The sequence below is a fragment of the Gossypium arboreum genome, chromosome 2 (assembly GCF_025698485.1).
Source record: "Gossypium arboreum isolate Shixiya-1 chromosome 2, ASM2569848v2, whole genome shotgun sequence".
In the NCBI taxonomy this organism is placed as follows: Eukaryota; Viridiplantae; Streptophyta; class Magnoliopsida; order Malvales; family Malvaceae; genus Gossypium; species Gossypium arboreum.
In genome coordinates, this window is record NC_069071.1 from 56,680,382 (window position 1) to 56,706,721 (window position 26,340).

Here is a 26,340-nt window from a genome sequence, read left to right on the forward strand (position 1 = left end):
AAAAAGAAAGATCCCATATGGGTTGTAGTAGATAAGTTGACGAAGTCAGCTCATTTTATTCCGATAAGGATAGATTACTCTCTTGATAAGTTGGCCGACTTATATGTTTCTGAGATTGTAAGGTTGTATGGACTACCACTGTCGATTATTTCAGACAGAGACTCGAGGTTCACTTCGAGATTCTAGAATAAATTACAAGAAGCCTTGGGTATGAAGTTGAGCTTTAGTACAGTTTTTCACCCTCAGACTGATGGTCAGTCTGAACGGATGATTCAAACTCTCGAGGATATGTTGCGATGTTGCATCCTCGAATTTCAGGGTAGCTGGGAAAATACCTGCCATTGGTAGAATTTGCCTACAACAATAGTTTTCAAACAAGTTTGAAGATGGCACCTTATGAGGCCTTGTATGGCAGGAAGTGTCGAACTCTATTGTACTGGATAGAACTTAAGGAAAGTCAGATTCATGGAGTTGATCTGATTAAAGAAACTGAAGAAAAAGCTAAAGAGATACGAAATTGTCTAAAAGCGGCATCGGATAGGCAAAAGTCATATGCTGATCAGAAAAGAAAGGAGATTGAGTTCCAAGTTGGAGATAGAGTATTCTTGAAAGTATCTCCATGGAAATAGGTGTTGAGATTTGGTCGGAAAGTGAAACTGAGTCCGCGATTTATCGGACCGTATGAGATCACCGAAAGAGTTGGACTGTTGCCTATCATTTGGCATTGCCACCCAAACTAGAAAAGATCCACTATGTGTTCCATGTATTTATGTTAAGGCGATACCGATCAGATCCCTCTCATGTGATTTTGCCAACCGAGGATGAAATTCAACCAGGCATGACCTATGGAGAGGAACCGGTTATGATTTTAGCCCGTGAGATTAAATAGTTGAGGAATAAAGATGTGGCTTTAGTAAAAGTTTTATGGCATCGACATGGGGTGGAAAAGGCTACATGGGAGCCAGAAGAAACCATGAGAAGCCAATATCTGAATCTGTTTACTGGTAAGACTTTTGAGAACGAAAGTCTATAAGGGGGAAATGTAACATCCTGAAAGAGGACCTACTCAGAATAGTGGTTTCGAGAACTAAAATCTGACATCAAAATATTTATTTTATGATTATTATGAGGCCTAGAATATGAGAATATGCATGTGTTAAAGTTTCATCAAAAAATTCTTTGACTAAGGTGTCCAATTGGAAATTAGGGACTAAATTGAATAGTCTAATTAGAAATTAGGGACTAAATTGAATAAATTGAAAAACTTGGATTCTAGAAGTAATTTGTATGAAATTGCTTTAGATTATAAATTAGAAGGTCTTGGAGAGCAATTTGCCCAATTTTTATGTTTTTGGAAAAAATGGGCTTCCATGGATGAAATTTTAAAGAAAGGGCTAAAGGGTATTTTGGTCATTTGGCATTTTAATGAAATAAAATGGGAAAAATGAAACAAAAAGCAGCCATTTTCTCCCTTGTACCAGCAAAAACTCTCAAGCCCTCTATAGCTAGGGCTTTCAAGCTTTTCAAGCTCAATAGTAAGTGCTCTCAAGCCCCGTTTTTAATGTTCTTTGTATTTTTGAAATTTCAGTAGCTTGTTCTCTCCATTTCTACCCATATTTCATGCTAGGGTCCATGTTTATAAATTTACCCATGCATGAGTTACTTGTATTTTGATGGATTATGGAGGAATATGAAAGTTGGATGTGTATTAAACATCTTTTCCGAGGTGATTTTTATGAAAAACCCCAAAAGGGACCTTTTTAAAAAAGTTTTAAAATGTGAGGTAGAAATGTGAAAATAATGGAAATTTTGGGTTGCGATCACAGAGAAAAATGTTTGGCTAGGCTTGGGTAAGATAGAAATTGGATGTGTTTCGTTTATACGAGCCTAGGGTCTAAATTGTAAAAATGTGAAAGGTTAGAGGCAAAACAGTCATTTGGACTGGGGTGGATTTAGACTTGAAATGTATAATATGGAGTGTTAGTGATTTAATTTTGTTGTAAAAGACCCCGATGAACAAATTCCAGAGGTCGATCGAGGAAAACGAAAGGTTTTGGACAAAACAGAGCACCGAAACGAATACCAGGTAAGTTCGGATAACTTAAAGTAAACTCCTAATATGCCTAATTATATGATTTGTGAATGAATGATGATTGCATTTATTGATAGCATAAGATTTCATAAAATGCATTCCTAATAATGATGTGTTAAAAAAATTTGTCTCGGTTGAGGTTAAAAAGGGAATTCGATGGATAAACCATGTTTTACATGTGTAATGAGATCCTGCGTGTGTTGCAGAAAGGATTTAGCCCGGACGGATAATCTGCTGATCTCAATTATGAAAAGGATCTAGCCCGGACGGGTGTTCCTTTGGATGATTGAGACTCCCGAAGAATACATGTGCATTATGGATTTAGCCCGGACGGGTAATCTGATCAGGGTCTGAATTTAGCCTAGACTAGTAATTCAGATCCGAGCTCATTAAAGGTGTTTGTCGCAATAAGGGATTTAGCCTGAACTTGTAATCCCGACAACACCTTATGAGTTCACGATATGGGGGATTTAGCCTAGACTGGTAATCCTACCATAAGATGTGAGGTTCGCCAGAGTGCACACCTGAAATGATCATCCTTATGAATTGACGATTAATGGAAATTCCATCGAGATTTCCTAGACACTCAACAGGATTAACATGAAATACATGTAAAAAATGAAATGTTGAATGATGAGCTCATCTAAGATAATTTACATGGTGCTTTGTTATGTGAATAACTCATTGGTTGAGTGCATGTGATAGGGAACCATTTCATACTTGTTGGTTTCCTTATCTATTATGGATGTATGCTAATTACTTGGTAAGTTTACTTTCCGGTTATTCGAGCTTACTAAGCATGTAAATGCTTACTCCTCTCTTTTCCCTACTTTTCAGAGCTCAATGAGTCGTAAGGATTGGAAGACGGTTGGAGAGCCAGTACACTATCAAATAGACCAGCAGTGATATAAAAACATTTCTATTTTTTTCAATGGCATGTACAGGACCTTTGAGAATTTTGTTATATGTGTCATTTGATTTGCCAAATGAATGCATGTAAAGATATACCTATATTTTTGTATATGACCATGGAAATTGGCTTATTTTGAAGTAGGCTATGACTTACAATTCTATGCATGTTTGTATTCATATGTGATGGTTTGTTTATAATTGGCAATGAGTCACAAGAACAAGCCAATTTTGAATGTGTTATAGTGACAGGGAAAACCATAAATACAAGATGGGAAAATAATCTAACATGTATGAAACCAATGATATGAGGTTTCCATGCAATAAGTTTTGCCAAGATCATTTATAAGAGTATAATCATGTTTTGCTTTATATTTGGTAACCATTAAGTATAAGTGGTGAAAACGGTGACCAAAGGCTTGAAAAATAGCCTATTAGGGTCCACATGGTTGGACACACGGGTGTGTGTCTAGGCCATGTATGACACATGGCTTACTCCCATGGGTGTGTGTTATGGCCGTGCGTCCCCTGTACTTAAAATTTAAAGTTAGTGTTGTACACGGGCAAGTCACACGGGCGTGTGCCATGGCCATGTTTTAAAGTTAGTGTTGCATATGGACTAATGGCACGGGCGTGTCCCAAGCCACACGGGCATGTGTGGCCACACGGTCTATACCTACACGGGCGTGTGGAGCCTTAAAGCATGAATTTTACAAGTTTTTCTTAGGTTCATGGTTTAGTCCCGAACCATTTCTAATGTATGTTTTGGGTCTCGTGAGCCTATTTAAGGGACATAATGCATGTGAACAAGAAGTTTCAAGTTAAAAGAAATTTTATTGTCCGGTAGCACCTCGAACCCTGCCTCGGCGTTGGATACAGGTGAGGGGTGTCACATCTCTAGTATGCATAGTAGCCTGCACTTAGTACTACACATGTGACCTATCAATTTGGTACACGTAGTAGCCAGCACTTAGTACTACACACATGTCTTAACCATCTGATACATGTAGTAGCCTGCACTTAGTACTACACATGCGACCTATCAATCTGGTACACTTAGTAGCCTGCACTTAGTACTACACACGTGACTTAACCATCTGATACACGTAGTAGCCTGCACTTAGTACTACACATGTGATCAAGTTAACGGGTATGCATAGTAGCCTGCACTTAGTGCTACACATACGACCTCTCAATCTGGTACACATAGTAGCCTGCACCTAGTACCACATACGGGATCGAAGTTAATGGGTACGCATAGTAGCCTGCACTTAGTACTACACACGTGACTCACAATGGATCATTTGTATCTCTTCTATTTCGAAGGTTCAATCGAGAAATTCTTCACTTTTCAAAATTTTACTAACTCGTTCTTAGTCAATTTCGATTCGTAGTTTACATCAATTGATCATCCTATAGGCAGCTACATCTCATATAATAACAAAAGATAATAACATGGAAAGAATCAACATATTATTTACATAGAAACTTACTCGTTTCAAAGAAACATCATATTCCATCAAACTTTTAAACCTTTACTAGACGTACTCGAATTGTGGCTTCATTCACATAACAATATCTCATAATCACATGGCATTGCAACATTTTCACTATAATAGCAAAACATCAAGAACTTGTTATATCATCAAAAGAATCACATAATATCAAATTATTCACATATATATACTTAGAACTCGTGTAATATCAAAGCATTAGCATTCAAATACAATATTGCATTATTAAAATCACATGAACTTACCTCGAGTTCGAGTACGACCACATATTCTGATTTAGTCCATAATCTCATTCATTTCCAATCTATGCCTGAATCTCATTTTCCTTGATCTATAATACCACATTTAGCTTACTAATTAGTCACATTATTCATATGGGTTCAAAAATCATACTTTTATAAATTTACATTTTGACCCCTAAACTTTCACATATTTACACTTTGGCCCTTAGGCTCGTAAAATGATTTTTATTCAATTTCCTTGCATTTTAATCCTAGCCGAATCATTTTCATAACTATAGAACCCCCTAATTTCCACTAAATCACACTTTTATGACAAATTTTGTAACTTTTACAAAATGGTCCTTTTTGACAATTTCACCAAAAATCACTTAGTAAAAGTCATTTATTACACACCGAGCAATCATATTCTACCATCGGACATCAAAATACATGCATGTCATCCATGGTTAATTTTTTAAACACAAGCCCTAGCTCAAAATATGGGTAGAAATGAGTAGATCTTGTTACGAGGATTTCAAAAATGTAAAAATCATTAAAAACGGGGCTAGAACGGACTTACAATCGACCTTGGAAGCTGGAAAAACCCTAGCTATGTCTTCTCCATGCAAGTTTCGGCCATGGGGTAGAAGATGGACAAAAATTGACTTTTAATTTTGTTTTTAATTCATTTTAATTACTAAATTATCAAAATGCCCCTAACCTAAAAATATTCTATTTCACCTATTTCATTTCCATTTTTGTCCAACAAATTATCCAATGGTCTAATTACCATTTAAGGGCCTCCAATTTAAAATTTCATAACAATTAGATACCTCTAACATGTAGAACTCAACTTTTGCACTTTTTGTAATTTAGTCCTTTTGACCAAATTGAGTGCCCAAACGTCAAAATTTTCGAACGTAATTTTCACAAAATCATACCGTGAAATTGTAAACCATAAAAATATAATAAAAACAACCTTTATTGTGTCGGATTTGTGGTCCCGAAACCACTATCCGACTAGGCCCTAATATGGGATGTTACACGATCCAAATTCGATTTCTTTGGTTCTTGATCTAAACATATTCAAATTAAACTCATTCAAACATATTCACTCAAATTAGCCTAAAAACACATAAATGGAAAAAATACTATTTTACCCCTCACATTTTAAACTTTTTACAATTTAGTCCAAATTACACAAAACACAAAACATGCAAAATTTGCAAATACCATGCTTAGGCCGAATATTACCCATGTTCATACAAGTCCATATATTTCATTTATTTTACATTTTAGTCCCTCAATTTATTATTTTTTCAATTTAGTCCTAATTACTCAAAATCATCAAAAATTCCAATACAAAACATATTAATCCAAAACATATCTTTCATATTTCATCAACTAACATAAAAAAAACTCAAATATTCATCAATGGCATAACTCAAAATATTCATCAAAATCAGAAATTCAAGCATGAGCTTTGTACATTACACTGCAACGATCTCAAAAATGTAAAAATTATCAAACACCGAGCTAGAACTTACCTTGAACCAAGCTTGAGAATGGTCGAATACCCTAAGCTTTTAATCTTTCTTTCTTTTTATTATTCGGTCATAAGAAAAGTATGAACAAAGTTATTTTAATTATGTTATATTATAACATATATTATCATATTATGTAATTTACCTATTTAACTTTTATTATAAAATATAAAATCATTATAAATCATGGCCATTACCGTCCATGACTAATCCATATGGTCAAATTGCAACATAAATACCTCAATTTAAAAAGACAACAACAATTTCGCTCTTTTACAATTAACCGTCAAATTTTCAGTTTATGCGATTAAGTCCTTTTATTTAATCGGGCACTCAAACGACAAAATTAAAGCGCGAAAATTTCACACACACAAATTCAAACATAATAAACACAGAAAATAATTTCTAAATATTTTTCTAACTCAGATTCATGGTCCCGAAACCACCGTCCCGATTAAGGTCTAAATCGAGCTGTTACAACTCTCCCCCTTTAGGGATTTTCGTCCCCAAAAATCTTGCCGGTGAATAGGTTCAGATGACGCTCTTTCATAGCATCCTCTGGCTCCCATGTTGCTTCCTCAACACCATGTTTATGCCACAGTACTTTAACTAACAAAATTTTCTTATTTCATAATTATTTAACCTCGCGAGCCAGAATACGAATCGGTTCTTCCTCATATGTCATATCAGACTTAATCTCAATCTCTGACGGACTAATCACATGTGAGGGAACAGATCAATATCTACGAAGCATCAAAACATGAAATACATTGTGGATCTTTTCTAACTCAGGTGGCAATAGTAGTCTATAAGCAACCGGCCGACACGCTCTATAATCACATAGGGCCCAATAAATCTCAGACTCAATTTGCCTTTACGATCGAATCTGAGTATTATCTTCCACGGTGAGACTTTCAAAAATACTTTGTCCCCGATCTGAAACTCTATATCTTTTCATTTCAAGTCCGCATACGATTTTTGATGATCTGATGCTGTTTCAGACTTTCACGGATTACTTTCACTTTTTGTTCAGTCTTTCTGATCAAATCGATCTCGTGTATCTTGTTTTTAATGAGCTCAGTCCAATACAATGGTGTTTGACATTTATGACCGTACAAAGCCTCGTAAGGTGCCATTTTTATACTCGATTGAAAGCTATTATTTTACGAAAATTCAATCAAAGGTAAGTATCATTCCCACGTACCTTCAAACCGTGATGTAAACCTTAGATCTCTATCCAAAACAATAGAAATAGGCTCACCGTGTAATCTCACAATCTGAGAAACATATAACTCAGCAAGCTTGTCAAGAAAATAATCTGTACAAACCGAAACAAAATGAGCCGATTTAGTCAATCTATCCACAATAACCTAGATTGTATCTTTCTTGCTTGGTGTCAACGGTAAACCGGATACAACATTCATTGTGACTCTGTCCCATTTCTACTCAGATATCATGATCTACTGAAGCAACCCAGAAGGTACCTGATGCTCGGGTTTTACTTGCTGACAGACTAAACATTTCGAAACATAGTCAGAAATGTCTCGTTTCATTTTATGCCACCAATAAATCTATTTCAGATCATTATACATCTTCGTACTACCCTGGTGAACAGTTAACCGATTGTTGTGAGCTTTGTTTAAAATTATCGAAATCAACTCTGAATTTCTCGGGACACATATTCAGTTTTTGAACCTCAACCCTCAGCATCAACTCTGAACTCTGAATCAACATTCGAATCACATTAAGCTCGCTTTGCTAACAAATCATCATCAAATTTTTGAGCATCACAAATTTGTTGAACAAATATCGGTCTTGCTTTTAATTCAGCTATTATCAAACTATCAATAGACATAGCCATATGCACATTCATTGCACGCAAAGCAAATAGCGATATTTGACTTAGAGCATCAGCAACAACATTAGCCTTTCTCAGATGTTAGTTGATCGCAAGCTCATAGGCTTTTAGCAACTCTAACCATCGGCGTTGTCTCAAATTCAGATCTTTCTGAGTCATCTAGTATGTAAGGCTTTTGTGATCAGAACAAACATGACATTTCTCACTGAACAGATAGTGACGCCATATCTTCAATGCAAACACAATAGCCGCCAATTCTAGGTCGTGTGTCGGATAGTTCTTTTTATGTGGCTTTAACTGTCTTGAGGTATAAGCTATAACTTTTACTTCTTGCATCAAAACATAGCCCAAACTATTTAAAGATGCATCACTATAGATAACAAATTCTTTACCCAATTCTGGTTGAACTAGCACTGGAGCTTCGATCAACAAGGCTTTCAACTGATCAAAACTTTTCTGGCACTTTTTTGACCACTCGAACTTAACATCTTTCTGAAATAGCTTTGTCATCGGGGTTGCAATCATGGAGAAACCTTTCATGAACCGTCTATAGTAACTGACAAGTCCCAGAAAACTTTAGACTTCAGAAAAATTTCTCGGAGGTTTCCAATCAAGTGTAGATGAAATCTTAGTCAAATCAACCCGAATACCCGATGTTGATACAACATGGCCTAGAAAACTGACTTTGCGTAACCAAAACTCACATTTACTAAAATTTGCATACAACTATTTATCTCTCAAAGTCTGTAACACAAGACTTAAATGTTCGACATGTTCGGTTTCATCATGGGAATAGATCAAAATGTCATCTATGAACACAACCACAAACCGATCCAAATACTGTCTAATGATCTGATTCTTCAAATTCATGAAAATAATAGGTGCATTAGTAAGTCTGAAAGGCATAACTAGAAACTCATAATGTCCATACCTAGTTCAAAAATTAGTCTTAGGCACATCAAAGTCTTTAACTCACAACTGATAGTAGCCTGATCTCAAATCTATCTTCAAAAATATTGTAGCCCCTTTCAGTTGATCAAATAGGTCATCAATCCATGGCAACGGATATTTATTCTTAATAGTCACCTTATTGAGTTGTCTATAGTCGATACACGTTCTCATAGTTCTGTCTTTCTTTTTCACAAATAAAACTAGTGTACCCCAAGGAGAGAAACTCGGTCGTGCGAAACCTCTGTCTGTCAATTCTTGCAACTGAGCTTTCAACTCTTTTAATTCAATAGGTGCCATTCTGTACGGTGCTATCGACGTCGAAGTCGTCTTCAGCACTAACTTAATACCAAACTCTACCTCCCGAATAGGTGGCAAACCTGGCAATTCTTCAAGAAACACATCTAGATACTCGCACACAACAGGTACTGATTTAATCTTTCTTTCGGCCACTTTACTATCAAGCACATAGGCAAAATAAGCTTTGCAACCTTTTCTCACATATTTCTAAGCTAACATCAAAGATATCACTGCTGGTAAACCATTCAAATCAATAGTCTTTCTTTTCCAATTTACGATAGCATCATGAAAAGTCAAACAGTGCATACCCAGAATTATATCGAACTCATCAAATGGAAACAACATCGAATCAGTCAGGAAACACAAATCTCAAATCATCAAAGGACAATTCTTACACAATTTGTCAACCATAACACACAGGCCCAAAGGGTTTGATACTCTAATCACAAACTCAGTAGACTCAACAGGCAATGTCTTACTGAATACTAAAGTCTCACACACATAAGAATGAGTCGAACCAAGATCAATCAATGCAATTACACTAGTATCATAAAGGGTGAATGTAACAGTAATAACACCTGGGGATGAGGCCTCCTCGTGTGCGCGAATAGTATAGGCTCTGGCAGGTGCACTAGCCTTGGATCTAACAGCTGTATCTTTACTCCCTCTCTGACTGCTACTCACATTACCCATATTTCTAGGTGGTCTACCTCGGGCTGCAGTGTTACCCGATCTCGTATTCTGTACTGGATTTTGTTCAGCTAACTCTGGGTATTCATGAACAAAATGATCCATCGATGCATATTTAAAACAAGCATGATCGTGCAATCTACAAGTTTTTCTTTTCTCTTTCCCCAGCTCTTCGGCTTTGCACGCTCGCTCAACTAGTACTACGAACTCTTTTATTTCAAGTATGCCAGCCAGCAGTTTAATGTCTTCATTCAACCCATCTTCAAATCTTCTACACATTATAACTTCAGTCGAAACACACTCTCAGGCATACTGACTAAGTCTCACGAATTTCTGTTCATATTTTATCATAGTTACGCGACCTTGTTTTAACTCAAGAAATTCCTTGCGTTTTTGATCAATGAATCTCTGACTGATATATTTCTTATGGTACTCAGTCTGGAAGAAGTCTCAGGTTACCCGTTCTTTAAGAACCACCGATACTAGTGTTTCCACCAGTGACATGCAGTGTCTCGTAGTAAAGATATGGCACATTTTAAGCACTCATCTGGGGTACAAGATAACTCATCAAACACATGGATAGTATTATCAAGCTAGAATTCAGCTCGCTCAGCATCATCATCATCAGTAGCTCTGAATTCTTCAGCCCTGTGTTTTCTGATTTTATCAACAAGAGGCTTATGTAATCTCAATGGATCACTCACTTGAGGCATAGCAGGTATCGGAGAAGAATTAATTAGGGGTGGAGGTTGTTGTACAGCCAAATTCGTCCAAATATACTGAGTAAACCAATCGTTCATCATTTGATAAAAGGCTTGCTTAGCCTCTCCTTCTTGATTACTCGAGGTCGATGGAGAATCAACCAGCGTAGTCCCTTGCATGGGAGCAGGCGCTATACTCTCGACTTCTTTAGTTACGGCTCTTTCGAGATCCATTTACTATACGAAAACACATTTTCAAATGTCAGAAGTCATCACACTATCCCAGTATATAATATGGCATGTATGGCTAGACTCACACGCGCTAATTAGTCCTAGAATCGACTAAATTGTAACCCTGATACCAATCAGATGTAACACCTCTAACCCGTAGTCGCCAGATTACGGTTACGAGGCATTACTGATCAAAACACAACTCAAAACAGGCAATTAAAACAATTTATGCTTAGTGAATCAATCACATAAATACTCTAATCTTATTTAAGATTTCAAAATTTAATTACAAATACATATCATATACCGAGCATATACCAACCAACCTACTTATTAACTGAAGATCTAAACAATTTCATAGCTACTGCACATGCACATACTAATAACAAATTGTGCATACTCCATGATTACCAACAATCTATTCATATGGTTATTTATAACTATGGTACTCGAAAATATAACTATGAATCAAAAAAATTATTTCATTTATGTATATATAAAAGTCAAAAATAAGTTAAAGTTAACAACCATATCAATTTCATATTCCACAAACTTACGTGCATAAATAAACCATTCAAACCTCATTTAATTAATCAAGATCATCATATTCAAATAATTCATATCATATCTATACAACTTAATAACCCAAATTTATATACAAAAGCAACATTACCAAATGTCATACATAAAACCTATTTCATCTATTATCTATTCGACTAACAAAATTTACTTGTACATATTCATTATTTTCAAATAACAAGCAATTTATATAGCCATACAAATCATTATTTTAAACCATGAACATATGCCAATACCGAATTACCAAAACCAAGCTCATCATATATATATATAACATACATATTTATTTGACAAGAAGATCTATCCACAACATTTCATATCATACCTAATTCACATTTCAAATATATCATAAGACATACCTACCATAATATACCCTGTTAACATTTTTATGCCAAAATCGAATGCATGAAAGCATTAATATTAAGTCACATAACAAAACCTTATTAAAGCATATCAACCAAGATTCACACACACACACATATATATATACATATAAGCAATAGCCGAACATCAAAATCAAACATGACCATCATCAAAACGAAGCATTAAATTCGAACATATCAAAGTAATAAGCCTTTTTTGCATGGTTCATTATTACATTAACCAAAATAAAACATTTCAAAATAGAATCCAGCCTATACATGCCATAGTTTCAAAAATTCAGCTTATAAAATACCGAAAACAGTCAATAGTGTGATAGTCTTTGCTGACGAATCCCGAACTCATAACTAGATCTCGAAATCTATAAAAAAGATGTAAACATAACACACAATAAGCTATTTAAGCTTAGTAAGTCATAAGCAAATAACAACACAATAAATTATCAACTTATTTTAACCAAACCAAGTTATACTATCATAGTTACATATAATATTAATCTCAACATTTCATATTTAACATATGTTTTCATAAATAATCTTATCTTAACCAATTGTATATATATACACATTCAAAGTATTATTAAATTTCAAATACATAACATCATTATATAACCAAATGTGTTCACACGCGTATACATGTACTTATGAACCAAAATACAACATCACATACATATACATAACCTATAGCCGAATATACTTTGCAAGTGCACATATGTTCACATTAATAACTTATATAATTTGCATCACATATCAAATGGCCAACTTCCTTATTTTCAAATAGGTAATCAATTAACTCATACCTGATCATTTTAGCTCGTTTTACACCTTCGTTCATAACTTACCATTGCCCGTTGAACCTGTGACAGCCCTAATTTGACCCTAGTCGAAAAGTGGTTTCGGAATCACAAAACTGAGTCACGAAAATAATTAGATGTTATATTCTATGCTTATTGTATGTGGAATTTGTATGTGTGAATATTTCATGCCTTGATTTTATCAATTAGGTGTTAATTTATAAGAAAGGACTCATGTGATAAGACTTGAAAATGTGATACGTGAATTTTAAAGGGGCCAAATAATGCATGAATTATTGACATGGGGGACTTGCATGTCAAATGGACCTTTTTTAATTTAGTGGCTGACCATAATGATGGTTGATAGATAATATATGTATTTTATTTTAGCATTATAATAGTTAATGGCTTTATATTATGAAATAAAGAATAACTAAAATAAGAAAAGAGTGATAAAAATAATGTTTGTTAATCTTTCTTTTCCCTATTGCCGTAACTAGTGAAAGAAAAATAGAAGAAGAAGGCAAGGCATTCGGCCATGGTTATTTCATAAATCAAAGGTATGTTAATGTGATTTTGATGTAATTGTTTTTGAAATTAAATTGATAAGTGCATTGTATAGTTAACCCATGGTTTAAATTCATGAATTATTGAACATATGTGCATTCGGCAATTTGTTAAATTGTGATAATTTGATAGCTTTTGGAAGGTGTTGTTTAGATGTTAAATTTGCTTATAATGGCCGAATGAGTGTAATGTTAATGAATGATTACGTTGAATTCATTGTTGAGAGGTATGAAGTTGAAGTTTTCGTATATATATGCTTTTGGGAAAGGAAATTTGTTTTTATTTAAATTAAGCATGTTCTTATTAAATTGAGCTTTGAATTGATGTAATTAAATGGAAAATGAATTGATGGAGTTGTGAGTGTATAAATTTCCTTAGTTGGGGCAAAGCATGTATTCGGCCATGTGAGTAAAATGTTAGATTTCGAACGTTTGAAGTTTTAAATTATAAATGGTTATTAGATGAGCCCTAAGTTTGTTAATCTTTATTTGTGAAGTTGTCAATTGATATCTTAATTAGGGAATTCAATATGGTTTATAATTTGAGGTTATTGAAAGTCGAATTAGATGATAAATAACAATCGGCTATTGTGTTTATGTAATATATATATGCTGAATGTAGTCTTGGATAATTAAATTTGATGTATTAGATTGGTAACATGGTTATACCGATTGTGAAAATGTGATAAAGGTGCCAAGAAATAATTTAGTTGTTGGTGTTTTAAAGTAAATTGAAATGAAGTTTTGCCGAATGTGTTTATTGGTGTGTGAAAATTTGAATTGTAACGTTAAATCATTAGTATGTGTTCTATGATTTCCGAATGTGAATTAAGGTAAATAATGTGGAGAAGGATGAGTTGAGTTGTAAAATTTATGTATATGAATTAGTGGTTAATGGAGAATCGGTCAAAATGGTTAATATGCATCTGTATATGTTATAATGGCCGATTGTAATCAAGAATAAAGATGTGAATGAATGGTTGTTAATGAGTTGTCGTATGTTTCTTATTAAGAAAAATTGTTAATGTTTGAATCTAAATAAATTAGTTAAGTAATTAAACAAACCGATTTATTTTACCTAGCTCAAGAGCAAAAGGAACTTAACTCGGAAAAGGGAAAAGCGAAACAAATGGAATAGTCGATTCGTAGTTGTCCGACGACATTTAAGGTAAGTTCTTAAGTGTTTGTGTTTGATCATGTTATATGCTTAAGAGTTGAATAATCATAATTAAGAAGATGTTTGATTCTATATATATATATATATATATATATATATACATATGTTCTTTGTGTTGAATGAATATTAAATTAAAGTTATGAGCCGTATGTGACTAGCATATCTAGTCGGCTTTGATACTATTAAATGATGTACTAAGATATGTGTTCCAAGAAATTAAACCCTATGTGGTTGAAAGGATGAAAATCTTTGTGCATAGATATGTGTTTCAGTTATACATAATTGAAGTATAAGTTATGAAAGTATGAAAGAACAGGTGAATTGTTTATCGAAATGTGATTTCGGGCCTCGGCCTAGCAAGCTTTAAGCTGGTGAATAATATTATCGGGCTTCGGACCTAGCAGGTTATAATGCTGGTGAGATAATATCGGGCTTCGGGCCTAGCAGGCTATAATGCCAGTGAAATGATATCGGGCTTCAAGCCTAGCAGGTGAAATGCCGGTGAATGAGTTCAGACCTAAAGTCTAGCAGGCTTCGCGCCGATGATGAATTCGGGTTTAAAACCTAGTAGGCTAAATGTCGGTGATTTGATAAAAGACTAAGACGGTAAATCGGCAATTGAATTCGTTCAATACATTAAGTTGGCCAGGTATGTGATATATACCTATACATGTTAGATCGATTGGAATTGAATCATGAATGTGAAATGAGAAGCATAGGTGAAGGTGTCATATGTGTATGTGTGTATTCGGTCATGGTGAAAGGTTATATGAATTATGTGAAATACCATTTAGATATGAATGATGAAAGTAACTGTGATTATGAAATGGTACAATTGTTAACTTCGGTTGAATTAAAGTTGACACTGAAGTATCTAATTGCCTATGTCATATATGTGAGTAAGGGTAAAGCCATCGTAAATTATCAATAAGGGTGGGCTATGTGCAAAACCATCTTATAATTGCTAATTTGAACGGTTGTGTGCGAATCATTGAGCATGATGTGTTGTATTGATATTATGCTTAAGTGAAATTATAGATATGTGATGAAATTGATTGGTGATATACATGTTTAAATAATATGAATGCAAAGAATGTGTGAATGAGTAAATTTGTAATAAATCTGCTTGGGATAGCAGCAGTAACGTGATTTTGGAAAATCACCATAAATTGTGGGAGTTGATTTAGTAGCTGAATAACTTATGTAATTAAAGCTTAATGAGTCTAGTTTCTTATAAAAGAAACCGTGTAAGCAAAAGAATTTTTGATAATGAGATATTTGAAGTGGCGTGAGACAGAGTCAAATGACTTTGGGGTCCCCTGTTCTGTTTTTAGAAAATCATTATAATTTGTACAAAAATGGTTATAAGATAAAATCTATATGTTTAGACTCTTTAATGAGTGTAGTTTCAAATTAAATCAACGAGAACATATTTTGAGTTCTGTACAATGAGAAATTTGATTCGTAGTGAAGAGTGGTCAGATTAGTCAAACAGTGAAGAAGGGGAAACTTTAAGAAAAATCTGGTATTGAGTGGCCAAACGAAAAATTCTGAAAATTTTGTGGATAGAAGATATATGAGTCAATTTTCAGGTAAAATTAACGACAATTGATTTTGAGTTTAGTATCTCCAGTTATAAATAATTTAGTGACTATTGCTTAGGAAGTCAACTTGTAGTGAATTTGTGATTGTGTTGTAAACATTGATAAAACCTATTAATGAATTGCTTATTGTTTTCTTATGAACTTACTAAGCGCAAAGCTTACTCCCCTTTTCTTCCCCATATTCCCTAGGGTTGCCAGGTTAGCTCGGGTTGTAGGCCGTCAGTGATATTATCACATTGTCAAGTCTACGCTATCGGCGTAAGTAAATCTTAGTATTTCGAGTCTATGGCATGTATAGGGTTGTAAAGTTGAGTATGTAATATTATGATTAAGCCAAAGACTTTGGCTTGTTATTAAGGTAGTTTGATTATTCATATGCTAAAGTAATAAAAATTGAGCGTTCTTAATATTTCAATTCCCCGGCAACGACGCCAAAAACTTGATCGCGTTATTTCATGATAGGTTTTAAATATTTATAATTACTCGTTCTTGAACTAACTATTATCGCGATGTAGGCAAGTGTACCTATCGAACAGTAGTATAGGTTTAGCAAGACCGGATTGTCGAACCCAAAAGAACTAAAAGTAATAGTAATGACTGTCTTTTTATTATCTAGCCTAAGAATAAAGAGGTTTTTGTTTTAACTAACTAATTATCTAAACTAAGAACGCACAAAGAAAAGAATTGGAGAATTGCTTTTGGGAAGAATCGATTGATTTAAGACAATACCTAAGGAAAAATCCACCTAGACTTTACTTGTTATTCTGGCTTTGAATCAGACGATTTATTCATTCAACTTGTTCCGTAGAGATCCCTAAGTTATGTTATTATCCCTATTCAAGACTAACAACGTCTAATCCCTAGATTGAATAACCGAGACTTTTCTCTAATTAACACTCTAGGGTTGCATTAACTCGATCTATGGATCCCCTTATTAGGTTTCACCCTAATCTGGCAAAATCTTGTCACCCTATTTCTAGGCGCGCAATCAACTCCGCTTAATTATGATAAATGTACTCTTAGACAGGGTCTATTCCTCCTCTGAATAAGAGCATGTCTTGAATCAGTATCCTTGGATATCGAAACAGGAATTAAGGACACATAATTAAGAACAAGTTAAATATTTATCATATGATTCAGAAAATAATAACAAGATTCGTCTTAGGTTTCATTCCCCTTGGGTATTTAGGGGTTTTAGTTCATAACTAAATAAGAAAACATCTCAGAAGAATAAAGAATACAAAACATAAAGAAAACCCAAGACTCTTGAAGGGAAATTGAGGAGAGATCTTTAGTCTTGATGATGAATCTGGCTTTCGAGATGGATCAATTGGCTTCCTTGGAGTAATTTCTTACTCCCCCTTCTCCGTCTCTCTTTTCTTCTTCATTTAGGGTGTATTTATAGGCTTTGGAATGCCTGAAAGCCCTCAAAATTAGCCTTTTCTAAATTGTACTCAACTTGGGCTCGGTAGGGACACGCCCGTGTGCACTTACTTCAGGCCATGTTCGAGCATGCCAAATTGACATGGTCGTGTTGTCTGCCCGTGTGAATCGTGCTTCGATTCTTCCAAATTGACACAGCCGTGTGGGCTGCCAGTGTGAGGAAGTTCAGGCCGTGTTGAGTTCATACTTTGGCCCATTTTCTCTGTTTTTTGCCCGTTTCTTGTTCATTTTGCTCTCCTATGCTCTCCTAAGTATAAAACATGAAATTAAAGCATTAGGAGCATCGAATTCACCAATTCTAATGAGAAATCATCCATAAAATGCATTAAACATGGGGTAAAAATATGTATAATTTACGGTTTATTAAATACCCCCACACTTAAGCATTTGCTTGTCCTCAAGCAAAATTCTCAACTCATAATCAAAATAAATTCTTTTCAACTTATAATTTCTATCGATAATATCTCAAATTAATCCATAAGTAATCATACATTGAGGATTCAACTAAAAGAACATCAAAGTCTCAAACATTCTGAGTTGAGTATTTAATCATGCAAAAATAGGTGTCTCTCCTCATTTAAGTAATTACCGTTGATTCGGAATATTACAGAGTTTCACATCCTCACTAATGATTCACTCAAATCACTCGAGGTGTTGAAGGACAATAAATGAAGCACTCAATAGTCAATAATGAGAAGTCATTACCATAGGATTGCATGAAAATCAAATCTCCACCACCATAATTTAAGATGATACATCAATCAAAAGGTCTTTAGAGGGTTGTAGTGAGGCTTGGTTAGGGGGTGTGGTCACAAACTGAAAGAAAGGGTTAGAACCAAGATTGAGTTGAAAAATTACCTAACTAGAAAAAGAGTTAATCTTCACTTGCGTACAATAGAGCTTCTCTCAGAATATGAAATTACAGATATGCATACATAGGTTTTTTTTTTTAAAAAACAAGTTACATAACATAGACTAACTATTAAGAACAAGACATAGCTAAACAATTTATTCAATTCAAATCTCGACAAAAGTAGGGATTAATTGAGGCGATTTCAACAATAATGGGTTAAGGGTTAATATTAAGGTTAATACAAGAAATGACTTGTTAGGCTCAAGGGGGTTTACTAGGGGTTAATCGTGGAGGTAGGCTTTTCATGGCATAAGTGGGTTAATCCTAAGTGCCTTAATCATTTTGATATATAAAATCAAATGGTGTGGTCTCGACATGCATAATCAAGCAAGTTCTAGAATAACAGTTCAATACTGACGCACTCAAAGCAATAATAAAAGTGAGCATGAAAAAATTACAAGATGCTCAAAAGGCTCAAAAATCTCACAAAAATTATGGCTTTTTGATGTTAAAAACTTGTGAATTCCAATTCAAAGTAATACCTAAACTTTGGGGAAACAGCCTAAGATTTTAAATTCTTAAAAATCAACTTATCATGCTTGATTCTCTAATGTCTTGAAGTTGAAACAATCAATGTATAAATCCCTATGTTTTAATTCAAGATATATCAATCAAAATCATAAATCAATTAAAATTTATCCTAAATATGATATGAGAGCTTTTTAGGAGAACAAGGCAGTCATTCAGGGATTTTTCTGATAATGAAATGAATGCCTCCCCCCACACTTAAGATGTACATTTCCCTCAATGTACAAAGATAGGTATTATAAAATAAAAATAAGATAGGGAGAGAGTGAAACTTCCTGTATGATGAATTCCTTGAACTAGAGTTTTGGAGAGTAATCAGTTTAAGAGTGGAGGAGGATACTCCAGCGGCCGTAGAGGTTCATTAGTCCATAAGTCCTGCGCCAAAAGAATATTATATCTAGTGGTAGCTATGGTCATGGTCGAGCAGGACATGGTAGTTGTGGAGAACCTTTCCCAGTGGAGTTTTAGTTCCTATGTGATGATGAGCTTAAAAGCTCTATATAACTATGATAAAATTAGAAACTTTTTAGGGGATATTAGGAAGAATAATTACTCGAAAAGAAATAACCAAAATTAATAATTAAAAATAAAATTCTAAAATCTAACAAAAATAAAAAGTAGTTTCAATAAAAATTAAACACATAAAATAATAAAGAAATATTTCTAAACATCTTCATCGCTGGTTGGTTCGCGAGGTGGGACTGGCGATGAGATGTGGAGGTGCTGACAAATCTGCTGTAGAGTAGCATCAGTGTTGTCAAATCGTTGCAAACAGTGCTGCTCAAATCGGGTGAGGCGCTCAGAGATGTCAGCATATGAAGCCACCGTATGAACTGGGCGAGAGGGTGGTGGTGGATGAGTCGGTGGATCCTCGTGCTGTGGGGGGACATCATCAGGAATGTCCTCTTAGGCCTCCTCCTCGGTAGATTAGGCTAGACGATACTGGGGAGGGTAGGTTCCTCGGCGCCTCTCGATCATTCTCATGCTAAGCATGCTCTAGATGCCTTGTGGAGACATCTGGCCGATGAGAGTGAGAGATGATTCTTTGGCCGCGGTATTGAAGAGCCCGGAGTGTCGCGCCAGCCTAGTCACGTAGGGGCCAATGGAGATGATCCCCTTCCGATGCCGCTCCGTCTGGTGCTGAATCGCAAGGGCGATGAAATAGGCAGGGTCGATGACGTGGCCTTGCGACATGCACCATAAGAAGCAGACATCGTGGGTGTTAACGATGCCAGTGCTCTCTCGCCTCCTTGTAATCGTGTTAGCTAAAATAGCATGTAAATACCTTAGGGATGGTGGGAGAACTGATGCCTTTGAGCGGCTAGGATTGTACGAGGCCATGCTAGGGGCCAAATTGTGCCAGAACTTCGAGGGAGAGAAATGTATGTGGTGACTGAGAGCATGTAGTTCATTCTCCTCCCTAAACTCCTCCGTATATAGGCCTAGTGTAGCACCAAACTCTAGTATGCTTAGCTGGCAGATTAATCTGCCTAGGTGAAACTGGACCGTGCCGGGATCATCGTACCTTGTCATTACGGTCTAGAGATGGAACGTTGAGCAGAGTTCCATCGTGAGCTCGAGGTATTTCAGCTCGATAATCTGGAAGAACAGCTCCCACGGGTCGGCGGTTAAGAGAGCCTGAATCGCGTCAGCCATCTGAACTTGTTCTATGGCAGCCCAGTCGATGCATTGGCCTACAATTAAGGGTCGGACCCGAAGTATTTGGAAAAGTTCTTCTTGGGGAACTGCAAGAAAGGGTGACGAATTTTCGCGGTTGGACCCGCTGAAGATGACTCTCCCTTTCTCTTCTTTGAGGCTGGTACGACAGTTTTCTTTCCTCGTGACGACATTAAAAGTTTGTAATATAAAAAATAATAATAATAGGTAAACATATTCGAAGCGGAAGTAAAAGGCATGAATTTGAACTAACTATTTCATCCATGACTACTAATATGAGGCAAACTCAACCTCAATAACAATAAGAATGAGAATAGAAATGTAATGGGTGTGAAGTTTCCTAGTCTCAATTTAACACAGATTGTATTGTAACTAACCTAGGAATGCAAATTAAATGACAGACATTGGCATGGTAATAGCATGAAAATAAGCATAGTAATGTCGTGGATATAAGGTGTGGCTAATAACTTGATTCTATTCGAAATGTATAATAACGAACTTAAGAATGCAAACTAAATGATAAAGTAATGAGCAAAATGAAAAAATAGTTCAAAAATAATGGGGATTATTGTAATAATAAGCATTAGTAATAAGTAAAATAGAAGTGAAAGGAGTAAACAAATTCTAAGGGAGAGAGATTGAGCTTTAAAAACGAATTTGGAGGCGGCGCACGGGCGTAGTAGGGGGGGCCGTGTGGAGTTGCAGCGGCTAGGGTTAGGGTTTTTGAATGGGGAAGAAAGAGAATAGTGCAGGGTATTTATAGATTTTGGGCCACACGGCCAGAGAACACGCCCGTGTTCCCCAATTTCAGCCCGTGTGATTCGCGAATTTCAAATTTGGGCGCGTCTGACATTTAGTGCACGCCTGTGTTCCTCGAGCACGTGGGTTCACTCGGCTATGTCACACGACCGTGTCTAGCTTCGTTCGCTTCTCCCACACCCATATGTACAATCCCCACTCCCGTGTCAATTTAACAGGTTCAACCACGGGTGTTAGACATGGGCGTGTCACATGCCTGTGCTGTTTTAACAGGTTCATCCATGGTTCTTCCATACGGGCGTGTCGCAGGCCCGTGTTGTTTTGGCAGGCTTGACCATGGCCATGTCACACGGTCGTGGCGTTTTATCATAACCCGTGTTGGGGAAAGCTTTTGCCCTATTTTCACACGGCCTTAAGCATGCCCGTGTGCTTGGCTGTGTCTCTGTGGAAACACCTATATTCAAGATTTCTATTAGTAAGTTAGGAGTTAAATACCAAAATTTAAAGAAATTACTATTGTTAGTGCTCGGGTTGCCTCTTGAAAAGTGCTTATTTATAGTCTAAGCTCGACTTACCTCTCCGTTGAATAATCATGTGGTTTGACGAGTTTATTCTCCTCATTCCTGCTGTCAATCTCATCAAAATAAGGTTTTAACCGAGTGTTGTTTACCTTAAAAGTGCCGAACTTGGGATGACTCACCTCCACCGTACCGAATGGAAAAATACTAAGTACCGTAAGAGGGATTTCCTTAGTCGGTGTGGTAGTGACAATGTGGAGATCTGCAGCATCTAATAAGACCTTATCACCAACCTTAAGTTGATTTGGAGAGGTATCGGGCTCGTTTTGGCTTAGTTTCTGTTTGTTGGGTGTTCTTGGTTTGTGCATCCATCATTCATTGAGTTCCTCGATTTGTAATCTCCGATCTTCATGAACAGGTTCTCTACTATTGCTTGAGAACGACTCGTGTGCTTCCTTCAGACTCATTTTTTGCAAAGTAGGTGGCACCATATTGTTAGTTTTAGTGGAATGGTTTAGATGATCACCTTCAATTCCTGATGTGTTGCCAAAATTGTGAGCTTGAAGGGTGATTGTTTTGTCTTCAACCCGGAGTGTGAGTTCACCTGTGCCAACATCAATGATGGTTTTAGCAGTTACTAAAAAGGGCCATCCTAGAATTAAGGGAGTGTTGCTATCCTCTTCTATGTCTAGAACAATAAAGTCAACGGGAAATATAAATTTATCAATTTTAACTAGCACATCTTCAATAATACCCTTAGGGAATCTTATAGTTTTATCTGCTAATTGAATGCTCATCATAGTCTGTTTGGGTTTCTCGAGACCTAGTTGCTTAAACATTTTGTAGGGAATGACGTTGATACTAGCCCCTAGATCAGCCAAGGCATAATTAACATCAAAACTACCAATTAAGCAAGGAATTGTAAAACTCCCTGGGTCTTTTAGTTTGCTAGGTAGTTTATTTTAGAGAATGGCCAAGTAAACTACGTTCAGCTCTACATGTGACGCCTCGTCCAACTTTCGCTTATTTGTTAAAAACTCCTTTAAAAATTTCATTGCGTTTGGCATCTGCGATAGAGCTTCAATAAACGGTAAGTTAATATGTAATTTTTTCAAGAGTTTAAGAAATTTACCAAATTGTTCATCTGAGTGGTCTTTCCTTGTCGTGTTGGTGTATGGCACATGAGGTTTATATTCGACAGGCACTGGTTTGTTTTTATTATAATCTACCTCACCTTGACCTTTGCTTACCACAGTTTCTTGCATCGGTTCTGGTTCAGGCTCAACAACTATTTCATCATCTTGGATATTAATTGCGTTGAGCAGTTCCCTTGGGTTGGGTTCAGTATTACTTGGCAAACTACCTTGTGGTCGTTCGAAGATTAGTTTGGAAAGCTGGCCTATCTGTGTTTTGAGCCCTTGGATTGATGCTTGTAGATTTTTAAGTGTTGTCTTAGTGTTCTGAAAATAAGTTTCTGACACTGATATGAATTTTGAGAGCATCTCTTCAAGGGTTGGCTTCTTTTCTTATTGGTAGGGTGGTTGTTGGTAGCCCGGAGGATGTTATGGTATTTGATTTCCTTGACTGCCCCACGAGAAATTGGGGTGGTTCCTCCAACCCGCATTATAAGTGTTACTATATGGATTGTTTTGAGGTCGATGATTATTACCATGTAATTTAATTGCTCATTATCCATGTTGTGGGCATAAGGTTGATATTCCGAATTGTTTGTTCCACCTCCACTTGCTTCACACTGCATTACTGGGTGAACCTGTGAAGAACTAATAAAACCATCAATCTTTTTATTTAAGAGTTCTACCTGATTAGAGATCATGGTGACCGAATCGACGTTATAAACGCTGGCTATTTTCGTTGGCTTTGCCCTCATGACTTGCCACTAATAATTATTCAGTGACATCTCCTCTATAAACTCATAGGCATCTTCCGGTGTTTTATTGTTGATGGTTCTGCCAGCAGTTGCGTCAACCATTTGCCAAGCCGAAGGATTCAGACCATTGTGGAATGTTTGTACTTGGAGCCTAAGCGGTAACCCATGGTGAGGGCACCTACTCAGTAAGTCCTTGTATCTCTCCCATGCATCGTAGAGTGTTTCTAAATCCATCTGCACAAAAGAAGAGATATCATTACGTAATTTAACAGTTTTAGCCGGCGAAAAGTATTTTAGTAAAATTTTTTCTGTCATTTGTTCCCAAGTAGTAATTGACCCTCATGGTAACGAGTTCAACCACTGTTTAGCTTTGTTCTTCAAAGAAAAAGGGAATAACCGAAAACAAATGGCATCATCAGAAACACCATTAATTTTAAATGTATCGCATAGTTCTAAGAAGTTGGCTAAATGAGCGTTGGGATCCTCATCCTTCAAACCATCAAACTGAGCAAATTGCTGTATCATTTGAATAGTGTTAGGTTTTAATTCAAAAGTATTTGCAACTACAGCAGGCCTAACTATGCTAGATTCAGTTCCTGTTAAAGAAGGTTTAGCATAATCATACATAGTACGTGGAATAGGATTTTGATTAGCTGCAATCGCAGGAGGTAGCTGATTGCCTTGGTTTTCAGCCATCTCTTCGATTGGGGGTTGAGTACCATCTTCTTGCTCATTCTCTGTGTTCTTAAGCTATGCCTTATTTCTCTTTGATTTCTGCGAACTGTATGATCGATTTCTTCGTCAAAAAGTAATGGTCCCGACGGGTTTCTTCTAGTCATAAACTATAAAAACCTGCCAAGAGAAAGAAAAAACAAATTAATTAGTAGTAATAATAATAAAATTAAATTAAATTGCAAGAAAAATAAATGGCTAAAGTAATAAAAATTGAGCGTTCTTAATATTTCAATTCCTCGGCAACGACGCCAAAAACTTGATCGCGTTATTTCCTGATAGGTTTTAAGTATTTATAATTATTCGTTCTTGAACTAACTATTATCACGATGTAGGCAAGTGTACCTATCGAACAGTAGTATAGTTTTAGCAAGACCGGATTGTCGAACCCAAAAGAACTAAAAGTAATAGTAATGACTGTCTTTTTATTATCTAGCCTAAGAATAAAGAGGTTTTTGTTTTAACTAACTAATTATCTAAACTAAGAACACACAAAGAAAAGAATTGGAGAACTGATTTTGGGATGAATCGATTGATTTAAGACAATACCTAAGGAAAAATCCACCTAGACTTTACTTGTTATTCTGGCTCTGAATCGGACGATTTATTCATTCAACTTGTTCCGTAGAGATCCCTAAGTTGTGTTATTATCCCTATTCAAGAGTAATAAAGTCTAATACCTAGATTGAATAACCGAGACTTTTCTCTAATTAACACTCTAGGGTTGCATTAACTTGATTTATGGATCCCCTTATTAGGTTTCACCCTAATCCGACAAAATCTTGTCACCCTATTTCTAGGCGCGCAATCAACTCTGCTTAATTATGACAAATGTACTCTTAGACAGGGTCTATTCCTCCTCTGAATAAGAGCATGTCTTGAATCAGTATCCTGGGATACCGAAACAAGAATTAAGGACACATAATTAAGAACAAGTTAAATATTTGTCATACTATTCAGAAAATAATAACAAGATTCGTCTTAGGTTTCATTCCCCTTAGGTATTTAGGGGTTTTAGTTCATAACTAAATAAGAAAACATCTCAGAAGAATAAAGAATACAAAACATAAAGAAAACCCAAAACTCTTGAAGGGAAATTGAGGAGAGATATTTAGTCTTGATGATGAATCCGGCTTTCGAGATGGATCAATTGATTTCCTTGGAGTAATTCCTTACTCTCCCTTCACCTTCTCTCTTTTCTTCCTCCTTTAGGGTGTGTTTATAGGCTTTGGAATGCCTGAAATCCCTAAAAATTAGCCTTTTCCAAATTGGACTCAACTTGGGCTCGGCAGGGACACGCTCGTGTACACTTAGTTTAGGCCGTGTTCGAGCCTACCAAATTGACACGGCCGTGTGGTCTGCCCGTGTGAATCGTGCTTTGATTCTGCCAAATTGACACGGCCGTGTGGGCTACCAGTGTGAGGAAGTCCAGGTCGTGTTGAGTTCGTACTTTGGCCCATTTTCTCTATTTTTGGCCCGTTTTTCGTTGCTTTTACTCTCCTAAGTATAAAACATGAAATTAAAGCATTAGGAGCATCGAATTCACCAATTCTAATGAGAAATCATCCATAAGATGCATTAAACATGGGGTAAAAATATGTATAATTTATGGTTTATCATGTACAGAGATATTATGTGATTCTATATAGTTAAAGCTGCATGAAAAGAGCTATGTGACATATTTGATCACTACAAGAGTTTAAAATGTTTGACGTTGCAGAGCGAGATCCCAACTTGGTATAGCAAAGCTAGATCGAATCGCCTAACAACGTTT

The 26,340-nt window shown here is 36.0% G+C and overlaps 1 non-coding gene across 1 annotated transcript; it reads left to right on the plus strand.

The window, feature by feature from the left end:
* Positions 1-23,994: 23,994 nt before the first annotated feature.
* Positions 23,995-24,101, plus strand: LOC128289786 (small nucleolar RNA R71). The gene has a single exon (XR_008279429.1). It is a non-coding gene; the product is annotated as a small nucleolar RNA R71 (small nucleolar RNA).
* Positions 24,102-26,340: the final 2,239 nt, after the last annotated feature.